The following is a 23027-nucleotide window of genomic DNA, read 5'->3' on the forward strand; positions in this document are numbered from 1 at the left end:
AAAGTAAACGTATGAGAATGGATTTTTAGGTTATTTATGGCTTATTTATCATAAATAAATGGTAAATGGTCTGCATTTATATAGCGCTTTCCAAGTCAAGGAAGACCTACCAAAGCGCTTTACAATGTGCTTCACATTAACCATTCACACACACACACACACACACTCACACACCAATAGGGAGTCAGCCATGCAACGCGCCTACCTGCTTCTTGGGGGCATTAGGGATTCCGTGTCTTACCCAAGGACACTTCAACATATAATAAGGAGGAGCCGGGAATCAAACCTGCGACCTCTTGATCCCAAGGCGAGCGCTCTACCTCCCGAGCTAATGCCGCCCTATATATACACCATAATAATGATATATGTAAACGGTAAATAAAGAACCTAGCAAATTTATGAAAAGATGAATAAATAAGCGGGCTGTATCAGCAGAAATAAACAAGTAGAAAAGGCAAAAAATGAATAAAGTGAATACATGGAAAAGTTATTGAATTCTTTATTCTAAAAACAAGGCCTTTGCCGGCATTTCAATCTTTTAAATCCAATTTTCGAAAGTCTTAAAAATACAACCAATCATAAGATTTGTGTTTATTTGAACTTAAAAGATTTAGCAAGATTTATCAATCGTCTTTTTTAATAATTGACAGATTGACCTTCGTGGCTACCATAGTGGAACTATCAAAACGGTGATGTGGTTTCAGTCGGGCCTTTCAGAGCAGACACATGTGATACTTCTACCCACAATACACATACTGTAGCTTTACTTTGGACCATGCCTGCGAAATCTGCATTTAATGAGGAGTGTCTCTCGGCCGAACGTTTTTCGCCATGGCTAAAAACTGTGCTGGGCAATGTGTACGAGGCACCATGTATTTTGTGCAAGGAATGTTATTTGTCTTACATTTGATTTCAAAAGGCATTAAAAATGTCTTAAAAAATCCTGAATTTAACTTGCCTTAAGCTGTAGGAACCCTGTACGTATGAGAAAATAAATGAGCAAATACATTTTTTAAACGAAAACATAAGATAAACAATAAAATCAATGTTATAAAGAAAAAATCAAAACATGCAAAGAAATAAAAAAAATGAACATTAATAAATCAAAAAGCATGCACATGAAAAAGGAAAAATACATTAAGATCAGTAGATGAATAAAATATTGAGTGAATAAATTTATAGTAAATAAATTGACAAATATGCACGTTGTCAAACAAAAATAAATTTAATAAAAATAAGCAAATTCTATAAATCAAACAAATGGATACAATCTCAAAAAATCTGCGTTTTTAAAAAATCACAAAAAAATCAAAATAAGCAAATAAAATATCAAAAACATTACATTTAAGAAAAAGGAAAAACAATCAATAAAATATTTTAAAAAATAAATAAAATATAATCATATTCGATATCAATTAAAAAAAATCAGCATATATTTCAAATGTTCAAGAAATACAAAAAACCCAAACAAATAAGAATCAAGTTTATTTCAAATTTGGTTTAAAAAAATAAAATAAATGAGCTATAGATTTGGGGTTCATGGAGCATGCGGAAAACAAAAATCCCATCGTTCTAATAAATAAAACATAAAAAAGAGCAATGGAAGCAGTGTGATGTCCCAGAAATGAGAACTAAGTATACTAGTAAAAAAAATATATAGAAATGAGGTGCTGCTGTTTTGGTTGACATATGATTCTTTGTGTGTACAACAATTTCCATGTTTCACATGTAATGCCATATTCCTATTTTTGTTCCTTGGTGTGGGCTGCTGTTTTGGTTAGCAACTATAACGACATCAACTTTAAATCCTACCCACCAGTATTCATTTTCTCATCCTATGGGGGTGTATGTGACATCCAATTGGGAGGGGAGGGCATGTAGGACGCTGCAAATAACAGGACCCCCACCCCAATGCTTGTTTTCTCCTGCCAGGCAGGTTCAAAGTGGCAGGGAGCTTATTGCGGCACCGCTGCTGTTGTGCAGGTGGGAAACATCAACTTTCATGCCAAGGGGAACCTCCCCCCTTCCCGTTATAGCTTGTCTATTGATTGATGCCCTCCCGTGTGAGAGTGAGCCCCCCCAGGAGCCGTGCAATGAGGATTTATATGCATGCATGCGAAAGGGGGGTGGGGGGCATTGCGGTATTCAAATTTGACCGTTACACGCCACTTACATTGCTGATTTTTCTTTTCTTATTTTGCAACAGGGGTGTTTAGTGCCTGAACACGGTCATTAATCTCTCCCCCGACAGGACTATGGGGTTCATATTAGGGCTGCAACAAAGAATCGATAAAATCAATTATTAAAAGCGTTGGCAACAAATTTCATCGATTTACATACCTGTCAAGCTCCAGGGCTCCATGCCCTTAATAAATGTTGTATTTTCCCTTACAAAATACAAAATAATCTTACACCATATATATTTTTTGGTAATATACCGATTAAAGGGATAACCACAAACCTGTCTTTTTTTCATTTTCTCCTTTTTATACTTCTTTTTTTCTTTACTTCTTTATACATCATAATCATTCGTAATATAATGAAAAATGAAATTCAAAAAAAATATAATGCATCCAAGCAAGTGAGCCGTTTGAGAGCCTGCTCTCTTTAATGAGTTGAGCTGAAAAAGCCGGTTCTCTAAAAAGAGACGGACTTTATTTCACTACATCAAACCGCTCGCTTTGTTTGCAACGAAAAAAACGATACCGAGATAGAGGCTTCCGCGGCGAACTCGTTTGACTTGATCGATTTGCCGTTTTGTGATAGTTGGTGTGTACCGGATGGTACCCATAATTGACGAATTTGCGTTTTTCCGTTCAGATTTTCTTGTACGTCGTACACGTCTTAAAATGCATAATAAACATACTTTGTACGGCAAAAACGTACAGGTTGACAGGTCTGGATTTATTATGTCAGGGGACGTATTCAATTCAATCGAGTTGAGTTTCCATGTGAGTTGAGGGTACATGCTTGTAGAGGGACTTTAATCCAGCAGAGGGCGACTCGAGACCACATTTTGCTGCGCGACGTCCTCTTGATCCAGGTACTAATTTGTAGTAGAAAATTGGTCCAACAGAGGGCACCTCCAGGCCATATTTTGATGCACGGGGGTCCTCCTGATCCGACAAAGTACCCTCTTCTGATGTTGCCTATCTTTTTTTGCACTTTATATAAACAGTATCTTGCATATACAGCAAAACATTCGTATATATTTCAGTGTTCTCATTTGCCCGCGTCCCTGCGTCCTAGAAGCATCGTTTTTGCTGGGGACGCATTGTGTCAAATCTACGTGCGTCCCCGGGACGCAACTTTTTTGACACAAAATTGTCATTATTACCCGATACTTTTTTTTAACAAAGATTTACCGCACTCGACTTTTCGTCAGGCAGATACGCCATTGTTGTTTTGGTCTCGCGGTTCGAGTTTTCGTCTGCACGCCGATCTCGGAAAACAAGATTACGTCATTGTTGTGGTGGAAGTCTGTCTCTTTTTAGCGAACCGGCTTTTTTGGCTCAACTCATTAGAGAGAGCCGGCTCTCAAACGGCTCACTTGCTTTGATGCATTATATTACGAATTATGATCTTGTAAAAAATATGTTAAGAAAAAAAGGAAGTATAAAAGGAAAAAATGAAAAAAGACAGGTTTTAATCGGTATATTACCAACAATAATTTAATGCAGAAAATGAATTAATAATTTGATTAAGAAAATGTATTTTTCTACTTAATTATATTTGCATGTATTTTTTCCTTCTACAGTGAACGTCCAAGCTACTTCATTTTGAACTATTTTCAATAATAAACCTCATTCATGTCGAGCAACTCAGTGTCTCATCTCATCTCATCTCATTAGCCGTACCGCTTATCCTCAGTAGGGTCGCGGGGGCCTGGAGCCCATCCCAGCAATCATCGGGCAGTGGGCAGGGGACACCCTGAACTGGTTGCCAGCCAATCGCAGGGCACACAGGGACAGACAACTCATTCGCTCATTCACACCTAGGGACAATTTGGACCGGCCAATTCACCTGAAATGCATGTCTTTGGAATGTGGGAGGAAACCGGAGTGCCCGGAGGAAACCCACGCAAGCACGGGGAGAACATACAAACTCGCACAGAAAGTCTGGAGCTGGATTTGAACCCACGACAGGTTCCCATGACATGAACTGTGCCGCACAAGCGCTAACCACTGCGCCGCCGTGCTGCCAGCAGTCTCACAACAAAATGTTTATTAACAATATATGATATAAGGAAACACAAGTACAATATAACATGTTAAACTACATAAACACGTTTGAAAAAAAATATGGTGTAAGATTTTTTTGTATTTTGTAAGGGAAAATATGACAGTTTGTAAGTGCATGGAGCCGTGGAGGTTGACAGGTATGAGTATGCCTCCGAAAAACAGTGAAAACAGGTGAAAATCAACACAAAATTGGTAATTTCTTCAGTGTCAGTAATAAGTCAAAACTTAATGCAGAAAGTGATAACAACGGCAATAATTCTGGCAGGGAAAAACGGCAGATAAATTCTTCAGAAGATCGCGGAGGCAAGGAAAACTAGTGTGTTGAAGCCAACGATTTGATGAAAGAAAATAAACAAAAGAATATAGATTGATATAATTATTTCAGCAATATTATTTTGTATAATGTTTTGTATAATATTGTTGTGAACTGAAAAATCTTGAAGTGATAACTGATTTGTATTACCAATAAACTGTGATGATTAAAACTGAATGAATATCTCATCTCATCTCATTAGCCGTACCGCTTATCCTCATTAGGGTCGCTGGGGGGCTGGAGCCCATCCCAGCCATCTCCAGGCAGTGGGCAGGGGACACCCTAAACTGGTTGCCAGCCAATCGCAGGGCACACAGGGACAGACAACTCATTCGCTCACACCTGGGGACAATTTGGACCGGCCGATTCACCTGAAATGCATGTTTCTGGAACGTTGGAGGAAACCGGAGTGCCCGGAGGAAACCCACGCAAGTACGGGGAGAACATACAAACTCCGCACAGGAAGTCTGGAGCTGGATTTGAACCCACGACAGGTTCCCATGACCTGAACTGTGCCGCACTGCGCCGCCGTGCTGCCCCTGAATGAATATATAGATTTATATTATATATTTGTCGCCGATTTACAATTTCAACCTCGATAACACAAAATTTTGGGGACCCATAGATCTCTGTTGGGACCCATAGATTTTTGAGCATGCGAGTCCCCGGGACTCATCACTTTTCACAGGTAAAATGAACACTGTATTTGTGTTCGACTAACACTTTTATATTAGAGAATATTCTGATGTTTTCGTGCACTATTTTTGTTTCTATCCTAAACTTTAATATATGAGAAAGAGGAAGGAAATTAGAAATATATTTAAATCTGATTAATACAAAGGAAAAATCAACCTATTCATTGTTTATTAAAATAATGGTTACTTGCAGCCTTACTTCATCTGCATTTTAAAGCAAAAAAATGACGAAAAGCACTGAATGAGACCTCAGAGGCTTGGCATCTCTTTCATATTTTCAAAATAAAAGCCCGGCCCCCTCCCCCCAGAGAAAACAGAAATTCGCCTTAATTTGGCGCACACACCGAACAATAATGCTTAAGGGTCCATCCAGCGTTGTGGAAATGTACTTTTTAATTGCTTTCGATGCCTACTTTCTTTTCCGGAAGTGTTTGGCCGCCCGTCAAGTGTGAAATTAAAGCCACAAAATAAATCGTTTGCCCGCAGCAAAAAATTTTTTTGCGGAGGAAAGGTGAAGATCCAGAATATTTTCAAGTCATGCCTTCGAAATGATTGCTGGTTGACTGATTCATGTTCAACTTTTCTGTAAATTCTTTGTGAACATTTCTGCACTTTATTGCAGCGTTTATCAACTGGCAATCCCTTTTTTTAGTGGGTCGCAGGTCTTTGCCTTGGCATGAAATTGCCAAGAAGCAAAAAAAGAAAACGGAGAGTCAATTATACTCCTTTTAAATTCAATGGCAATAACATCCTGCTCGATCTCTCTTTCCCGTTCACTCAAATGGCATTGCCCCGATTGTGTTTGAAATGGACATCACCCCATTTTATTGTCATTTAGTGCGTTTTATTGCCTTTTTTTGGGAAAAAGATGGTGATAACTAATACTTGAATTTTAAGTTCATGTTTTTAAGGTCAGGAAAGTGCTTGCCATATGATGTTTTTTGTCCGTCTGCCTCAAAATACCACGCATTAATCAAATATAATAAAAAAGCCCTAGCAATGACGCCACTGGCCGAGCAGTGGTGTTGCATTGCTTTGGGCGGTGTTCTCATATGAAGCGTCATCGCCCCCTTCGGGTGCATTTGGAAAGGCGTATCAGAACAGGGGAACCACACCCAGATGCCAGGAAGTTGCAGATTAAGTGAAGGATGACTTGAAAAAGAAAAATACAAACAATGGTTAAAACATGGGACAAATCCACGCACAGCATGCTTTAAATTGTGAACAAGTGTTGATCCAAATCTTCGCATTGGGAGAGTCAGCGCTTTTTAGTCAGGAAGCCCAGGGAGATGACTAGTTTAACGATGATTTTCTTTTTTTTTTTTTTTTTTTTTTTTTTGCTAACGGTTAGCTACCTACTACATCTAAACAGAACACTATGAAATGCGTATTAGTGCAAGGATTATGTATAAATTATGGACATTTATTATGGGCCATGTAAAAAAAAAAACAAGGTAGCGTTTTCGAGTAGTAATTTGTAATGGGAATACCTTCCTGCAACTGAAAATGTAAGCTACATATTTGTGTAATTTTTACCCAACATTTATATGGAGATTTGTCTCCAAATATTTACACACATATTGTTAAGATCCACAAATATATAAGATATTACTCAAGATTTAAAAATCATACAGAATGTCTTGATTATTATAATTAAAACATGAATATGTTAATCCCAGGTATTTATATTTGTAGCTCTGCAGAAATACAGAAATTCACACCGGATTTTTTCTTTAAATGGTACTGGAAAAAATGGAAAATTGGCCTTGAAAGTGCTTAAAGTGCTTGAATTTGGCCATGTAATAGTTCTTAGAACCCTGTGATAAAGGTAAAAAACTGACAACAAAATTGAGTCAAAAAAAAAGAAATAACTGCCTTTACTCCACATGATTGCTTATTCTGTGCCATTGACGGCTATGCGCCGTATATACTCGCATAAAAGGCACATTTTGGAAAATACAATCATGAAACCAGGGGGTCGTCTTATATTTGCATGAAACAAAATCAATCTACACTGTCCCAAGGGTTTTTTTGCAGGATCACCTCTCATTTTATTGCGATTGAGTGCATTTTATTGCCTTATTTGCTGATCATAATGGGTCGCCATTAGTTGGCAGCAGAAGACGAATTTGTTTTAGCTACAGCACAAAATGGACTAGTCATCCTTAGCAACACCTACAAAGTCACAGCTAGGATATATATCCAGATTTCTTTTTTATATTTTTGTGAACATTTCTGCACTTATACCCAATTTGGTAGGTAGAGTGTGTGTTCCGGAGAGAGGATTGAGACTTTGTGTCTGACTATGCCGGATTTTCACCAACAAATGCCTCAGTTCAGTTGACTGTTGTTTCATGGCAGCTAATTGCCACTAGATGGCGGCAAAAATTGAATTTATTTTTGCCTGACCATTACTGTATAATTACTAAAAATGTGTGTGAACATTTATGCACATTATCTCATATTTATTCAGGAATATAAAAGGTACAGTGTGTGTATGTATATGAGATAGAAAATACGTAAAAAAAAAATAATCCAACCAATTTGTGGGTGAAGGTTATCTATGCAGACTGGTCATCCTGGATGGGGGATGACCTCATGTGCGGTCCCTTCTCAAGGTTTCTTCATTTTCCTTATGTTGAGGTTTTTGAGTATTCCTTGCCCGCATGTGGGTTTTAGATCAGGGGATGGTGTCATAATAGTCTGTGGTTTGCAATAATCTGTAATCTGTGCGGCCCTTAAAGACTCCTTGTGATAAAGGGCTGCACAAATAAACATGACTTAACTTGACTTGATTATTTGCAAAATTTTTGTTAGCGTTTCTGTACATTACCATTTTTTAAAAATCTTAAAGGTCCAGCGTGGATGCCTAAGAAAATTTGAAAGCAATCAAATTCAACTGATTGCTGGGTAACTGTGAGATCGTTTTGCAGATTTTCATGTTTTTTTTAAAATATTTGCTCTTTATTTCATATTTCAGAAATAATAAAGGCACAATGTGTGTGCATCTGAGAGAGGTGAATTGCATACAATTACAGCTACATGATATTTCAGGAGTACGATCCGGTTTTTAATTAGTTTTTGGTCTCCAGTCACAAAATGTTGGAAAAGCAGTTCTTTTGCCTGGATAAAACTCCTTAGATTAGTCAAAAAATGTTTCTTGGTAATCAATTGCCTCTAGGTGGCAGCAGAAATAGTATTTTTGTCAGAGAAAGCAAAAGATCATGTGAGAGTAGGCAGCACTCAAAAACACATAACTAATGCTAACAATAAGCTAACATTATTCCTTCACGAATGTTTAGCTAGGGCTAAGATAACATTAAGCTAGTCCTAAAATAACATTAATTTAAACAACAGTTAAACTAATATTAAACTAGTGCTAAGATAACTGAATGTTGGTGCCAAGCTGACGTTGGCCTGCTGTAAAGCGTTAAACTAATGTTAAGATAGCAAAGGTATTCACGCAAGTGCTAAGCTAACAATAAACTACTTCTAGCTAAACATAATAATAATAATAATCATTTCCTTGTATTGTCATTCTGTGTAACAATGTACACAGAACGAAATGTCGATTGCACCTGACTCGTTGTAGCGAGCCGATGCAGCCGCAGCCAACAGAGGGCGCCGCCGACCACTTTTTAAGTCTTAGGAATGACTCGGCCGGGGCGCGAACCACCGACCTCCCAGTCTCAAAGCGGGCGCCTTACCATCTAGGCTACTGAGCTGGTATAGGCTACTGAGCTGGTATTAAGATAGCACTTCAATAATGTTAAACTAATGCAAAGATAATATTAATTTGACATGATTTCAATGGGTCAACTAACAATTAGATGGTGCTAGTTATAATCAAAGCTCATGTTAAGCTAACGTTGTCTTAACCTTAAGTTAGTGTTAAAGCAACGTTAACATAGTGTAAAATAACGTTATGCTAGCGCTAAGATAACGTTAAGCTAGTGCTTAGATAGTCTTGATTTGATACTAGCTTAAAGTTAAGCTAACGTCAAACCAACAATATGTTAGGCTAATGTTAAACCCTAACTAACGCTAAGATTGTTTGGTGCTAACTTTAAGTGGACATAAAGGTAGTGTTAAGATAACTTGAAGCTAGCAGTAAACCATCAATAAGATGGAAAAGATAAACCAATGCTAGAGGAATAAGAATGCTAAGCTAACGCTAAGCAAGGGACTACTGTAATACCTCTTTTTTGACAGTGACGATATAGATTACTCTCTAATCACGAGTTTCTTTCCTTGATTGCGAGCTGCTGTTATGGTTGGCAAAAGCTTTTGAGCATAACAAGTAAGTCAAGACAGAATTTGCTATTCAGACGTAAAAAGACATCAAAAATGAAGCATAAGCCGTAGCCACGGCTATAGCATCCGCAAGATGCGCAACACAACGACGGCAGCCACTTGACAGGGTGCCGAAGGGCCCGCCCCGAGGCTCGCATGCGGCAAAAGCCCGGGGCCAAAACCCGCGCTGAAATAAACGGCGTTGACTCCGCCTCATCTCCTCAGTTGTCGTTAATAACCCAACGTTCACATCTGTTTGGCCCCGCCTTCTTTGCCGGCCCCCATTAGCGCATTAAATGGCCTCCATTTATCAGCTAGCAATGAGGGACGCTAGTTTTGGGTTGTTGTCGAAGGTTTTCGTGCTAAATGCTTTTAGTCATTTTGTTGTTTTGGGGTCAGGATTTTTAGTTATTGAGATTTAACTTTTCGCCCTCTTCTCTTAAAGAAGCATTAAGTAAAGCATAGTTGGAGTGATTCATCCAGCAATACAGGTATCGGTTTGATTTCACCACACACAAGATCATCTGTTCCTAAATAGTACATCTTTGGTTTCTTTTTGGAAGACATTTTTGGGACGCTTTCCACAACGGCGATTTACAGCTCAACCTGAGTATTTGTTGTTAAATACTACAGCTTTGATTTCTCCTCCCATGCCCAAAGGTGCTTACCCATCAATGGTTTTCAGCTTTAGCAAGAGCATCTTCAGTAAGTAGTAACGCTCTGATTTTTGTGCCTAAAAACACTTTCTGCATCTGGGATTTTCAGTGCAAACAAAAGCATCTTTTTTTTTAATAGTGCAGCTTTGGTTTTACTTTACATGCTGTTGGGAATTAATTATCAAAATGTACCGTTTACCAAATTGTTCGAATTTGTTATCTGACTCCCTTAAACACAACCTACATTCACCCAACAATTTATGCGCGCTCGTTCCTTGAGGGAAAATTGAACAGGAAGCCGACATTTCCACAAGGGGGCAGATGTATTTTCCCTAACAAGTTAACTAAGTGTACTTCATCGAAAACGGCAGAATTAACGACGTTTGAGTCTGTGTGAAGCCTTTTTTCTGAAGTCATTTAGCTTTCTCCTATTGGCCATCTTCTCCCCACATAATGGTGTGCTGGCTCCTCCCATGGGCGTGCCAAGGAAACCCCCTGGGCTTCACCATCTCATAGACGAACGTCCCGATGTCTGGGGTCCTCAAAACAACACCGAGCCTTTCTGCGTCATCGGGGCCTTTCTGCGTCAACAGCGTCTGGGTGTGCTGATTAACTTAGCAGCAGTACGTCCCGTTTCTGTAAACAACATCTTCCACCAGCCTGCCCTGACCTTGTACTACAGCCCAGTCAGTGAATATATTTTGCATGAAATGTAATTTGTATTCCATCGTGAAAAATCCTTTATAGTCCAATGTATAAAATCCTTCAATGCCTATTGGCGCGCTTCCTACCGACGGTTGTCGGCTTAAGCAACAGCATTGGTCGTTAAATAGTTTTCCCTACCGATATATGATTTTTCAGGTCAACAAGAGCATCTTTTGTTAATAGTACAGCTTTGACCTCTCATTAAGTGTTGAAAGACAAACTATGCCTCAATGATTTTCAGAGCAAGCAAGAACATCCGTCATTAATAGTGCAACTTTGGCTACACTGTAAGTGCCTATGGGTGCTCTCCCAATGATGATTTTCAGCTCAAGCTAGAGCGTCTGTTGTTTAATAGTACAGCTTTGGCTTATCCTTTTGTGCCGACGAGCGCTTTTACCAACGATGATTGTCAGCGCGAGCAAGAGGATCTGTCATGTAATAGTGCAGCTTTGGCTTCTTACATGCCCCAGGGTGATTTCTCTCACCATGATTTTCAGTGCACTCAAGAGCATCTGTCATTTAATAGTGCAGCTTTGGATTCACTTTACATGCCGATGGGCACTTTTACCACAGATGATTTTTAGGTCAAGCAGGAGCATCACCTTTTTTTTAGAACATCTTTGATTTCGCAGCTAAGACTGTCCCCCACGGTTGAGTTAATCGGTTAATTCTCAGTTAATTAACTTAATCTTTAGAAAAAAAACGGCTTTGTATGTATGAAGACTATTTGTTGATAATTTGTGTTATTTTTGTATGTTTTATGTTTGGGAAGTTTCTCTGCCAAGATAGTGCTAAGGCAACACTAAGCTAGTGCTACAATAATGTTTGCAAGCGCTAAATTAATGTTAAATTTAAACCATAACTAAGCTGGCATTAAACCAATGTTTCTGAATTATTTTCTGTCACGCCCCCCTTCGGAAGAAGAAATCCTCTATTTTTTTCATCGGGTTACTTGAGGGCCTGCTTCACTTCATGGCTACATTTCATACTCTAAGCTTAATGCACTGTGTGGAGGCTAAATGTAATCAAAATACTGAGAACGCCACTGCCCCCTAGTGTAATAGAAGTGCAATCGCACTTTATTCTGGGAATGTGAAAAAAAAAGTTCCTTGAAGTCAAAGGCGCTCGCGCCCCCCAGAGGGGCCCGCCCAACTATTTGAGAACCACTGCCTTAACATGACATTAAGCTAGTGTTGAACCAACGTTAAGATCGCGTTAAACTAATGTTAAGTTTACGTGAATATAGCGGTAAATTGATGATCGTGCTAGTTTAACATGAACTCACTGCTAGCTTAAATTACCAACAGAATAGCGCTACGCTTATGTTAAGCTAGCGCTAAACTCAAGTCAAAATCGTGCTAAGCTTCCAAAAATATAGTGCTAACAAAAAACAAGCGCTTACCCTAACCCTATCATCGTTAAGATAGCAGTAGTATAATGATATTGAAGCGCTAAAATAACATTTAGTTAATCCCATTTTAAGGTTGAGTGAGAATTAAACTAACAATAAACTAGTGCTAAGCTGATGTTAAACAAGCACTAAACTAACATTAGGGCAGTGACCAGATAAGATTAGGGTAGTGCTAAGATATCGTTAAGATAACATTAAGCTAGCAATAGTGTTAAACTCATGTTAAGATAGCGAAGAAAATGGAAAGTGCTGAGATAACGTGAAGCTTGTGCTACGATAATGCTAAGCTAACGCTGAGCAAGGGATTACTGTTTTTTCATCCTCTTGGATTAATGAATTTTGGTGATGGTTTTTTTCACATGTCTGCAACAATATACATTCCTAGTGTAACTTATTTTGTGCTGCTGTTTTGGTTAGCGACAGCGTTTGAGTCACTTTTCCCGCAGTGTCACGGCCAAGTGATTACGCTAAGGTTTGTCAGCGGCAGCGTGCCGCTCTCGTCTCTTGTCAGATCAAATCGGCCGACTACAAAATTCACTTTTTTCGCCCCATCGCTGAGGTTTTTTTTTTCAGCTGAGGTTTGTCCTTTGATCTCAAGCAAACGTCTTATTGGCCCGCAAACAAAGGTGTCAACAATTTAATTAGGGAAGCGGGCGAGCACCTCGCTAGATCAAGGCGGCGGGCTTGAAGCTGCCACTCGATGAGAGCGCGCCTATTGTTTTTTTCTGTGTGTCGGCAGAGAAGATGGCAAGTGCTGATGTTGTGTTGCTTTGTGCTTCAAGTCATTGTGTGATGTCAACATCTAGGAGGGTGCTCCTTTCTGTCAAGGTTTTTCCTCACTCTTGGATTATTCAGATTGAAAGTAATGGGATTTGCTTTTCTCTCATGTGCGCCTTCTGTCTTTCTCTCGCTTACAATCTTTGTCTTTCTCGCTACTTCTTTCTCTATCACCCCTTCCATCTTGCGTTTTCTCTCTCGTTCTCTCTTGCTGTCCTTTTCTTCCTGATTCAATTTCTCTCACCCTTTTCTAGCTTTGTCTTTCTTTGTCTTTCTTTCTTTCTTTCTTTTTCGGTCAGTTTCAGTCATATTTTTTCTTGCGTTTTCTCTCTCTTTCTCCTCTCTTCTTCATTTCTATCCCTCTTATTCTCTCACTCTCCCTTTCTTTTGCTTTTTTTTCTCTTTCTTACCATTTTCTCTCTCTTGCTTTATGTCTCTCTATTGCTCTCCGTTTCTCTCATGTGTTTTAATGTCTCTTTCTCTCACCCTCATCTTCTCAGTTGCTCTCTTTCTCTCTCAATCTTTTGCTCCCTTTGTTTCTCCCATGCTTTCCCTTTTGTTTCATTATCACTTTGTCTTCAGCTTTTGTTCTCTATATCTCTTATTTTTGTCTTCCTCTCTCACTTTCTGTGTCTATTGCTCTCATTCTGTTTTTCTGTCTCTCTCTCTCTCTCTCTCTCCTTTTCGCTTTATTTTTCTCCCTCCCTCTGCCTCTTCCGGTTTTTTCTCCCTCCCTTGTTCTGTTTCTGTTTCTCTCTATCTCTTGCTCTTGTTCTCCTTTTTTGTAGTATTTCACTCTGTTTTCCCTCTTTTTCTTTCCCTCCTGTTTCCCTCCTGTTTCTCTCTTTGGTTGTCTCTGTTTCATTAATTCTTGCTCCGTCACTCCCTCTTTAGTTCTCGCTTTCTCTTTTTGTTTCCCTCTCTCTCTGTATTTGTTTCTCTCTTTTTATAGCTCTTTGTCGCTTTTATTTTCATTCCCGCACTCTTACATTTGTTCTCACATTCTCTTTCTCTCTCTCGCTTTCTAACCTTCTCACGCTCTTGGTTTCTCCTCTGTATCTCTAGTCTGTTTCTCTCTTCTGTATCTTTTTCTTTCTCTCTTTTGATCCCTCGCTAGCTCTTTTGTTCTTGCTTTCTATTTGTATTTCTGTCTCTTTCTAAGTCTCTACTTCTTTGTCTCTTTTCCATGCTATTTCTTCTCGCCCTTTCTCTCTTTAGTTTTCTCTCTTGTTGTCTCCCGATCTTTGCCCCCCCTGCTTACTGTCTCTTTTTTTTTCTTCCCCTTTATCTCTCTCTATGTCTCTCTCTGACTGCTCAAAGTTAGTAGCCAGTAATCGTAAACGCTCCATTTTATTGTCATTTCCAAGTTCTCATATCAGATTTTTGTTGGTATGCCGAAGCCGTCCCGAATGTCGCTTCTGATTTCATCGTATCATCTGCTACTTGTGCCCCCCTCCACCCCCTTTCTTCGCGATGGGTCTATCACATCCCTCAACTCGATTCATAGGGTAATAATCGGCGTAGGAGAATGAACGCTCCCGTTTTCAATCAACCCGGGCCACCGCCAGAGCCCCCGTAAACAAACCAAGCGTTTTGCAAGACGGGCAAAGTCACAAATGAAAGAGTCTGAAAGCCAATCGCGGGCCGGCTTTCGTCCTCCCACCCCGGAGGATTTTATGGCTCGATTACTCAGACGGGGCTGAAGTTCCTCACTGCGGCATTTAGAGCCGTCGCCGACGTGGTTCTTTTTTTTTTTCTGGAATCGCGGCCTAATCCCCCCCGCGGCGTCCTCTGTGATTTGTAATTGTTTCCGTGGCGCCCGTCCCGTCGATAAGACCGTTGTCGTACCGTGTTCGGGACGCCGCCCGCCGGGACGCCGCCGTCCGTGCCAAAAAACGGGAAGAATGCTTTTTCGTTCCAAGCGGTTGTTCTCCCGATTGAATTCATCAATTCCGAAAGAATCGCCTTTTTTGTGTGGAAGCAGGAAAAACTGCCGCAGTAACTTCTCTATTTTTATTTTTGTCATCGCGTTTTCAACGTTATTATCGTCCTCAAAGGGTCTTAAAAGTCCCCAATTCGCGTTTCCATAAAAATCCTGCACAAACACCATAAACCTTTTTATGTTGTATCTCATCATTTTCTGAAATATCGTGATAACAATTTAGGGTCATAATACCCGAGCGTGATCTTCATCCCCAATGAGGCGGAGCGTTTAAATTCAAACGGGCCGGCCTTAAAAAGGTTAAGACCTTTAAGTCGTCAACGGGACTTTCTTGAAATCGAGCAAGGAACTCGTTTTTTTTTTACGTTCAGTTCAGAGCATCTTTTAACTTTTGTTTCCAAATGGCATCAGGGACACTCGAGATAGACCTTGGTTAATGATTTTAATCATGAAGGGGGGAATATTGTGGGAAAAACGGTCAACTCTGCTGAACTTTGCAGTATACATCTGGAAGGAAATGTTGTTATACAAATGATCTAATCTGCATAACCTAGGAGTTTCTGGATGATCCAAATTTGGTGTTGTCAATGAGATGGATGTTTCTGATTATAATAATCATTCAAAAGGGGAACCATTGTGGAAAACAAAACACAATAAACTCTGCATGTATGTTTCAGGACATGTCTTCAAAAGATGTTGTTTTCTAACTGACCTGAGAAACTTGCATAACCAAGAAGGTTTGGGGGCGGCAGTAGCTCAGGGGGTAGAGCGCTCGTCTTAGGATCAAGGGATCCCAGTTCGAATCCCGGCTAGTCCGTGTTACTTGTCGAAGTGTCCTCGGGTAAGACACTGAACCCCTAATACCCCCAATAAGCAGGTTAGCACCTTACATGGCTGCAAGGCCGTTATTGGGAAATGTGGAGCGCATTGTAAAGCGCTTTGGAAGTTATAGACTTGAAAAGCGCTATATAAATGCAAATCATTTAATTTCATTTCTGCACCCTTGAATTGTCCCAATCTGTGGTTTTTGTTAACTAAATTGGTGTTAATGATGTTTTGAAATCATGGAAGGGGGTACGATTGGAACACAGAGTCACTTCTGCATAAATTTTGCAGTACACATTGGGTAAGAAATGTTGTGTTATATAACTTACCAGAGGAACCTGTATAACTAAGGATGTTCTGGACTCCCCAAATGTCCAAATTTGGTGTTGTTGATGAGAGTGATGTTCCTGATGATTTTAATGATCAAGGGTAAAATAGTCAACTTGGAATTAACATTGTTGGATACATCCAGAAAATATGTTGCATTATTTAACTGATTTGAGGATTTTGTGTAAACAAGAAATAGTAGAATACTTGTCCAAATTTGGTGGTGTTTTTTAGATTCCTGATGTTGAAATAATCATAAGAGCTGCGTAATATAAACACCGAAGAACATCATTTTCTCACCAACCGTATTCCCTCCCAGTTAGGCAAGGAGACTCACTGATGCTTTTTCACACTTGACTTTTTTTTTTTAACTTTTTGGGTGAGAAACCCGATTTGGCCCAATCGTACCCGGTCCCCAAATTCGGCAGGCCCCAAGTAAATTGTCTATTAGACTAGGGCATTTTACACTTTTCATTAGAATTTTTCTATTCCGAAGTGGCATCATTAATCTCTTGAGGCCACTTGACAATAACGGGACACTCTAGAAGAAGTGAAGAGAAGTAAGACACGCTATTAAGTGATTGATGGTCACCATCAGCCGCTAATTGGAGACTTGTCCGTTTGATTGCGCCTCGGTGAAACGTGTGTTGCTAATGAAGCTGAGCTAATGTAGCTACTAGCGACCCGGTGGACCCATTCCATTGGCTGTTGCCCCTGTCAGAGACAACTTAACCACACTGCCCAACTTTTCGCTTGGAGTGTCTCCAGTTAGAAGACCTTGTTGGCTGGGATTCAATTTCTAGCGTAACCTTTTCATCAAAGGTTATGTTGCTAATGTAGTCAACATTAATAGATACTAGCAACCAGGCGGGCCTTTCTGATTGGACATCCCCCCTGTCGATAACGATTGTCAACAACACCCAACTTTACGTTACAAGTGTTTCCATTTAGAGGACATAGTTGGCCAGCGTTTAATCGCTAGTGCGACCTTTTCGCCATACAATATGTTGCTTCGATGCTAATGTAAGTACTGGCGACTGGGTCATTTAATCAGCTGTCGCCTCTATCAAAAACAACCCTCCTAACCTCCAATCTTACACTTTCAGTTTATCCAGTCAGAGGACATAGTTGTATAGCGTTCAATTGTTAGCAGAAATTATTTGCCCATACAAATATAGATATTATGGACCAGGGGGCTTTGTTTGATTGGCTGTCCCCACGGTCAAAACAACTTCTTCCCCACCCTCCGACTTTACTGTTCAAATGTTTCTATTTAAAGAACGCTGTTCGCTCTCGTTCAATCGGTAGTGCAACCTTTTTGCGAAATGTTATGTTGCTAATGACGCGAACGCTAACGAAGATATTAGTGACCAGGCACTCCCATCCGATTGAGTGTCGCCCCAGTGAAACCACTTTCCCCTTCCTCCAACTTAAAGTGTTTCCAGTTAAAAAAGAAGGACGACATCGTAGGTTAGCATTCAACCGCGAGCACAACCTTTTTGTGATACGTTACGTTGTTATTGATGCTGAAGTTAATGTAGATGTTAGCGCTTAATCAAACTGACTGACTGGCCTTTGCCCCCGTAAAAAACGAGTTCTCCACCAACCTTCCAACTTTTTGCTTCAAGTGACCAGCATTCATTCGCTAGCACAACCTTTTTGCTGTACGTTATGTCGCTAATGAAGCTGACGCTAATGCAGATACCAGCGGCAAGGCAGGTTTACTTACTTGATTGGTTGTCGTCCCCGTCAAAAACCTCTCCCACCCTCCAACCTTCAAGCTTTTTCATATAATTTTTCGCCATCGCATAGTTGCTAATAAATCCGACGTTAATGTAGATACTACCAACTGGGCAGGGTTATTTGATTGATTATTGACGCCGTTAAAAACTACTTGTCCCCCATCTTCCAACCTTAGATTCCAGTTCAAGGACATGGTTGGCTAGCTTTCAATCGCTAGGGCAACCTTTTCGCGAAATGTTATGTCGCTAATGTGATTGGCCGTCGCCCACATCAAAAACAACTTCCCCCCACCATCCAACTTTACACTTCAAGTGTTTCCAGTTAAGACAAGGTTGGCTAGCGTTCAATCGCTAGCGCAACCTTTCTGCTCTGGATTTATAGCCGTAGCAAAACGTCCTTTTCTTGCCGGTGACCTGACGTCCCCCTAACATGTAACTTTTCCCCAGGACGTCAACCGCCGGGTGGGTGCTGCTTTTAGGGGGAATCGGTAAAGATGTAATCCCCCGACGCTAGCACTTGACGGCGTCTTGATTTGGAGGTCAACGCTGAGCCATGTTTAAGGTCTGACGGATGAATAGAAGGCTAAGTAGACGGAGCGGTAGGGGGGCAGCGGGTAAGGGGCTGCACATATTGGATCCAGAGACTGATAAAAAGCGAGATGAGCATTCCGAGTTGTTTCTATGGCACTTGCTCGCTAGCTAAAAGGGCAAATGATGTCGTAATCAAATGTGGCCTTAATTCTTTTCTAAATCTGCCATATTTATTTGTGTATAACACACTTTTATCGACCTAAAAAGATCCATAGGCAAGGTTTTAGGGTAGTGTTAGGGTAAGCTATACTGTTTTTGTGCAAGGAGTTATTAGTCAAAAACACACCACTGACAACAATTGCAAAACAGGCAACGGGAATCAAACCTGGGGCGCTGCAGTGAGAGCGCCAAAAACCGAACCATTAGGCCACCAGTGATATATGTGTATGTATATATATGTGTATGTATATATTTGTATATATGTATATGACTTCCAATATCTCATTATTACACTACTGTTAGTCATGGTACCAGAGACCAATATTAAAAAAGGAGTCACATCTCTTTCAAATATCAGCGAAATTGCATATACAGTGGGACCTCGATACTTCGACGTTCGCTGTTTTAGAGCTTCGCGGTCTGTAATGGTTAAAAAAAAAAAATTGGGCGTGGGGCGCGGCGGGGGTCACTCCCGGGCCGCGCGACGGAGCCAGTTGGCGGACGCGGCGTCACACGGTGCGACGTGAGAAAAGGTGGCGGGCGTGATTGGGCTACCCCCGTAACTGGGGGGATCCCGCTCGTCCGACAACCCCAGTAGCGCGGCGCGACAGCAGGCGGCCGTCCGCGTGCGACGGGCGAAAGGCGGCGGACGAAAGGCGGCGGACGAAAGGCGGCGGATGTGCGCGGGACCCCCGTAACTGTGTCGGTATTGTGTGTATCGCGCCCGAAAGTACCCGCGCCGCGGGTTAGGGGCTCGCTCATGAGAGCGATCAAACGGCACCTGCGGTGCGCCGCAAGTAAAAACCCTGTCGTGAATTTGTCTCCGATCGTCCCGGGCGGACGTAAAACCGCCCAGCTGTACAACTCTTAGCGGTGGATCACTCGGCTCGTGCGTCGATGAAGAACGCAGCTAGCTGCGAGAACTAATGTGATTTGCAGCTGCGATTGGGAAATTAGGTCATTTTCCCGGTCACTATGAGTCTCTGGAGTTTGTATTCTTCCTTGTGCTCTTTATCCCTCTTTTTCAGTTATACTATACAATACAGCGGCATCTAGTTGTTAAATAATACATGCTATTCCTTTGAAAATTATGTTAGTTCATGAAAAAAAGTGTAAATGTGTTCTTTTTCTTAGTCACTTTAAAAGTACTCTCCATGCTTTCTTGTTTTTGGTTACTTTACACTATATAGCGACATCAAGTGGTCAAATAATACATCCTGTCCTTTTAAAAATTGTAAGGTTAAGGGTTTTAAAAATGTTTGGGATTTAACTTGATTTTAGCTGGTCGGCTTCACCGTTTCCTCGACAACCAGCGTAAACATTACGCCGCCCCCCCCCTTGTCTGATCTGGGCCTAGGTCTCTTTTAACAATCGACCCCCCCTGCCGTACAAGAGAAGCTGATAGGCCGAGTCGTGAGAATTGACATGCTGCGATCTGTGTACTCACCTACTCGGCTAGAATGAAAAAGGGAGGGGGTCGGATCACAAAGCGGAGCCGACCAATGAAAGGCAATTTGTTTCGGGGTCCTCGGGGGGGCCTGGGGGGGTCCTCGGTTGGGGTCGACCGGGCCGGTTGATGAAGAGCGACCAGGCGAATAGCTCCGACCCGGCCGAGGACTGATGAGGTCAGAGACGGCTGGCTGGACAGTGTATAAAGGAGCGAGGTTGGGGGGTTTCTAGAGTCTCAAAGTGGGGGGGATCCTCGAGAGTTGCCGAGGGGCATCGGTCGCAGTCCAGGGAAGCGTGCCAAAGCCCGGGCCCGACAAACCGGCCAACAATGGCCAGAAAGAAAAAGCAGCGTAACGGGGGAAATAAAAAGCGGAGGGGGGAGGAAAATGAACAAGAGGCAGATAGATGGATGCTGATGGGCAAGGATGAAGATGGAGTGAAGAGGGAGGGCTGGGGGGTGGTTGGGGGGGGTCTTGAATGAGTAGCCCCTGGTGATTGATGAGGATGCGAGAGTGAGAAAAAATGGACACTGATACTCGAGTACTCATCCAGATACTGAAACAAATAAACCTGATATCTCTCTTCTATACCAGTCCATGGCACTGAATGTGAGCGTTCAAATTGTTAGGATTTTTTGCGTTCACAGATACGAATTATAAATTCAAATTATTATTGAAATTATTTTAAAGAACTTATTTATCATTATGAATATTATTAAAGATTCGAGTTGGTTCGTTATTTCTTTTTATTTTTTACCCATCAATAATTTAATAAATAAAATGTATTCATGTAGAATTATTTCATTAAACCAACTTAATGATTTATAATTAATACATACATTTAATTTCACTGTTGATATTAAATTATGATCCACTTATGATTCTTTATTTTTAACATATCTTTTTAAAGTAAAATTCAAACAGTTTTCGTAATCCAACCTTTGTGTACATGAAAAAAAAGACCTGAATGGAAATATGCTTGTTTTTGTGACCGTGATTTTATATGATATAATACTTTTCTGCCTTTTAAAAGATTTTTAAAGAAATTATAATAACTTTAGTAATCCATATTGAACGGATGCACGTGATATTATACGATAAAAATGTCAAAGTTCTTAGTGCGCTGGAGATACAGTATAGAATGTTTCCACATGAACCAGGAAGTAGAAGCCGGATTTGTACTCGGAAAAAGGCGCACACGGTACAAAATCTAACTTACAGCAATGTTAGGATATTTTTCGACATCCCGAAAAAAATGTTCATCTCTACCGTTTTGCGTAAGTCGAGTGGTTGTAAGTAGGGGAGCGTCTGTACAAGAGTTTCCCAAAATCACATTTTTTTGTAATCCCTCATTCGTGTATTTAAAAAAAAATAGAGATTCCTAATTTTGTTTTTGAATGGCAGGTATGCTATCACTATGTTATATAACTTTTTTGTACTTGTTACTTTACATTATTTGTAATAACTGTAAATACATGTTTTTAGAGGAGAGAATAGCAGTGACAATGTAACTATGGAATAGAACCTTCCCTTTCTTTTTTTCCTGAAATTACACGATTTTTATAATCCCTCCCATTTGTGTATTAAAAGTATATCCCGTTAGTAATTTGCAGGCGACTCGCCGCTACTTGAGCTAGCGAACGTTTAATGAGATTTTGCTCTTCTGAGGTTTGCTAACGTTGTCGCAACGTTATCTTGGGGGAAATCAGATTCCAAACCCCCCAAACCCCCACCCCTGACAAAAACCAGGCAAGCTTTTTTTTTGCTGCAAATTTTATTCAAGTGGAAGATAAAACGTGGACTTTTGCTCCCGTTGTTGACGTGAGTGCGATCGGGCTATTATAGCCGGATTGTTTTCGAAACGAGTCGAGACTCTCCGCTCCTTCAAGTGTTTCTTTTTTTTCGGGAGTTGAAGACGACGACGGCTCTATTCCGAGAAATTGCACCATCGTGTTCGAGGAGCCGTGTGGTCGGATGAGCTTGTCAGAATATTTTCTCGCCTTCACTGTGAAGAAAACTCTCCAGTCAGATGGTCATTGATATGGCTAACACTGAATATCATTTCCCGACACAGTCTTTCAGGCAATAGTTTCCATATAGAATACGTACCGGATTATAAATTGCACCAGCAAAACAGCCCTTTTGGAACTATCGTTTTCATATACAGACGCTCCCCTACTTACGACCGTTCGACTAACGAAAAACGGTAGATACGAACTTTTTTATCAGAATGTAGAAGAAGAAATCCGGCTTCCTCTTCCTAGTTTGTGTGTAAACATACTATACTATATCTCTAGTGCGCTAAGAACTTTGACATTTTTATTGTTTCTATTCAATACGGTTGGTGTAAAGCTTAAAGAAGAGGCGAGCCATTTCTTTTAGAATGAAAGTAGAATAAGAAAGCTTAATGTGGTTGAGAAAATGGTTGGATCGCTTTTTTTCGGCCACATTCTTCCACAGTGAAGGAAGTAGCCTAACTCTTGAAGCGCATCTTCTAAAAGTAAGTTAAACTTAACTTTATTTATCTATAGAGAGCATATTATTTTATTAAAAGTTTAATTTTCAGTTCAAAAGAGTGCAGGTTTTTAATACAAGCCTTAAGAATACCTGTATATGGTGTGGCTCTTTCCCAAAACAAAATTAAACATTTAGCTTTTATGGCTCTTTGAGTCGAAAAGGTTCCTGACCCCTGGTCGAGGCTACGCACATGCTTCAATCGACATCATATCTATTAATTGTCACAAGCCAGAAACGGAGACAGGACCCAGTAGCGTTCGTTTACTCAGTTTTATTGATAAAGAGGGAGAGTAGGGCTTGCTTCCGCGATCTGATGATCGACGGACACCGGTAGCAGGTGGCAGGAACGCGGAAGTGGCACTTCCGTGTCGAGCGAGGATAATCG

At 40.6% G+C, this 23027-nt stretch overlaps 1 protein-coding gene and 1 pseudogene across 2 annotated transcripts in view; both read left to right on the forward strand.

Annotated features, from left to right (window-relative positions):
- cadm4 (cell adhesion molecule 4) overlaps positions 1-23027 on the forward strand; it is a 284937-nt gene that overhangs the window by 940 nt on the left and 260970 nt on the right. The window lies entirely within an intron of this gene.
- LOC148372038 (5.8S ribosomal RNA) lies at positions 19540-19662 on the forward strand (annotated as a pseudogene; the record flags this gene model as incomplete).

This window comes from Urocampus carinirostris, chromosome 2, assembly GCF_059441175.1.
Source record: "Urocampus carinirostris isolate Australia breed hairy pipefish chromosome 2, RoL_Ucar_1.0, whole genome shotgun sequence".
In the NCBI taxonomy this organism is placed as follows: domain Eukaryota; kingdom Metazoa; phylum Chordata; class Actinopteri; order Syngnathiformes; family Syngnathidae; genus Urocampus; species Urocampus carinirostris.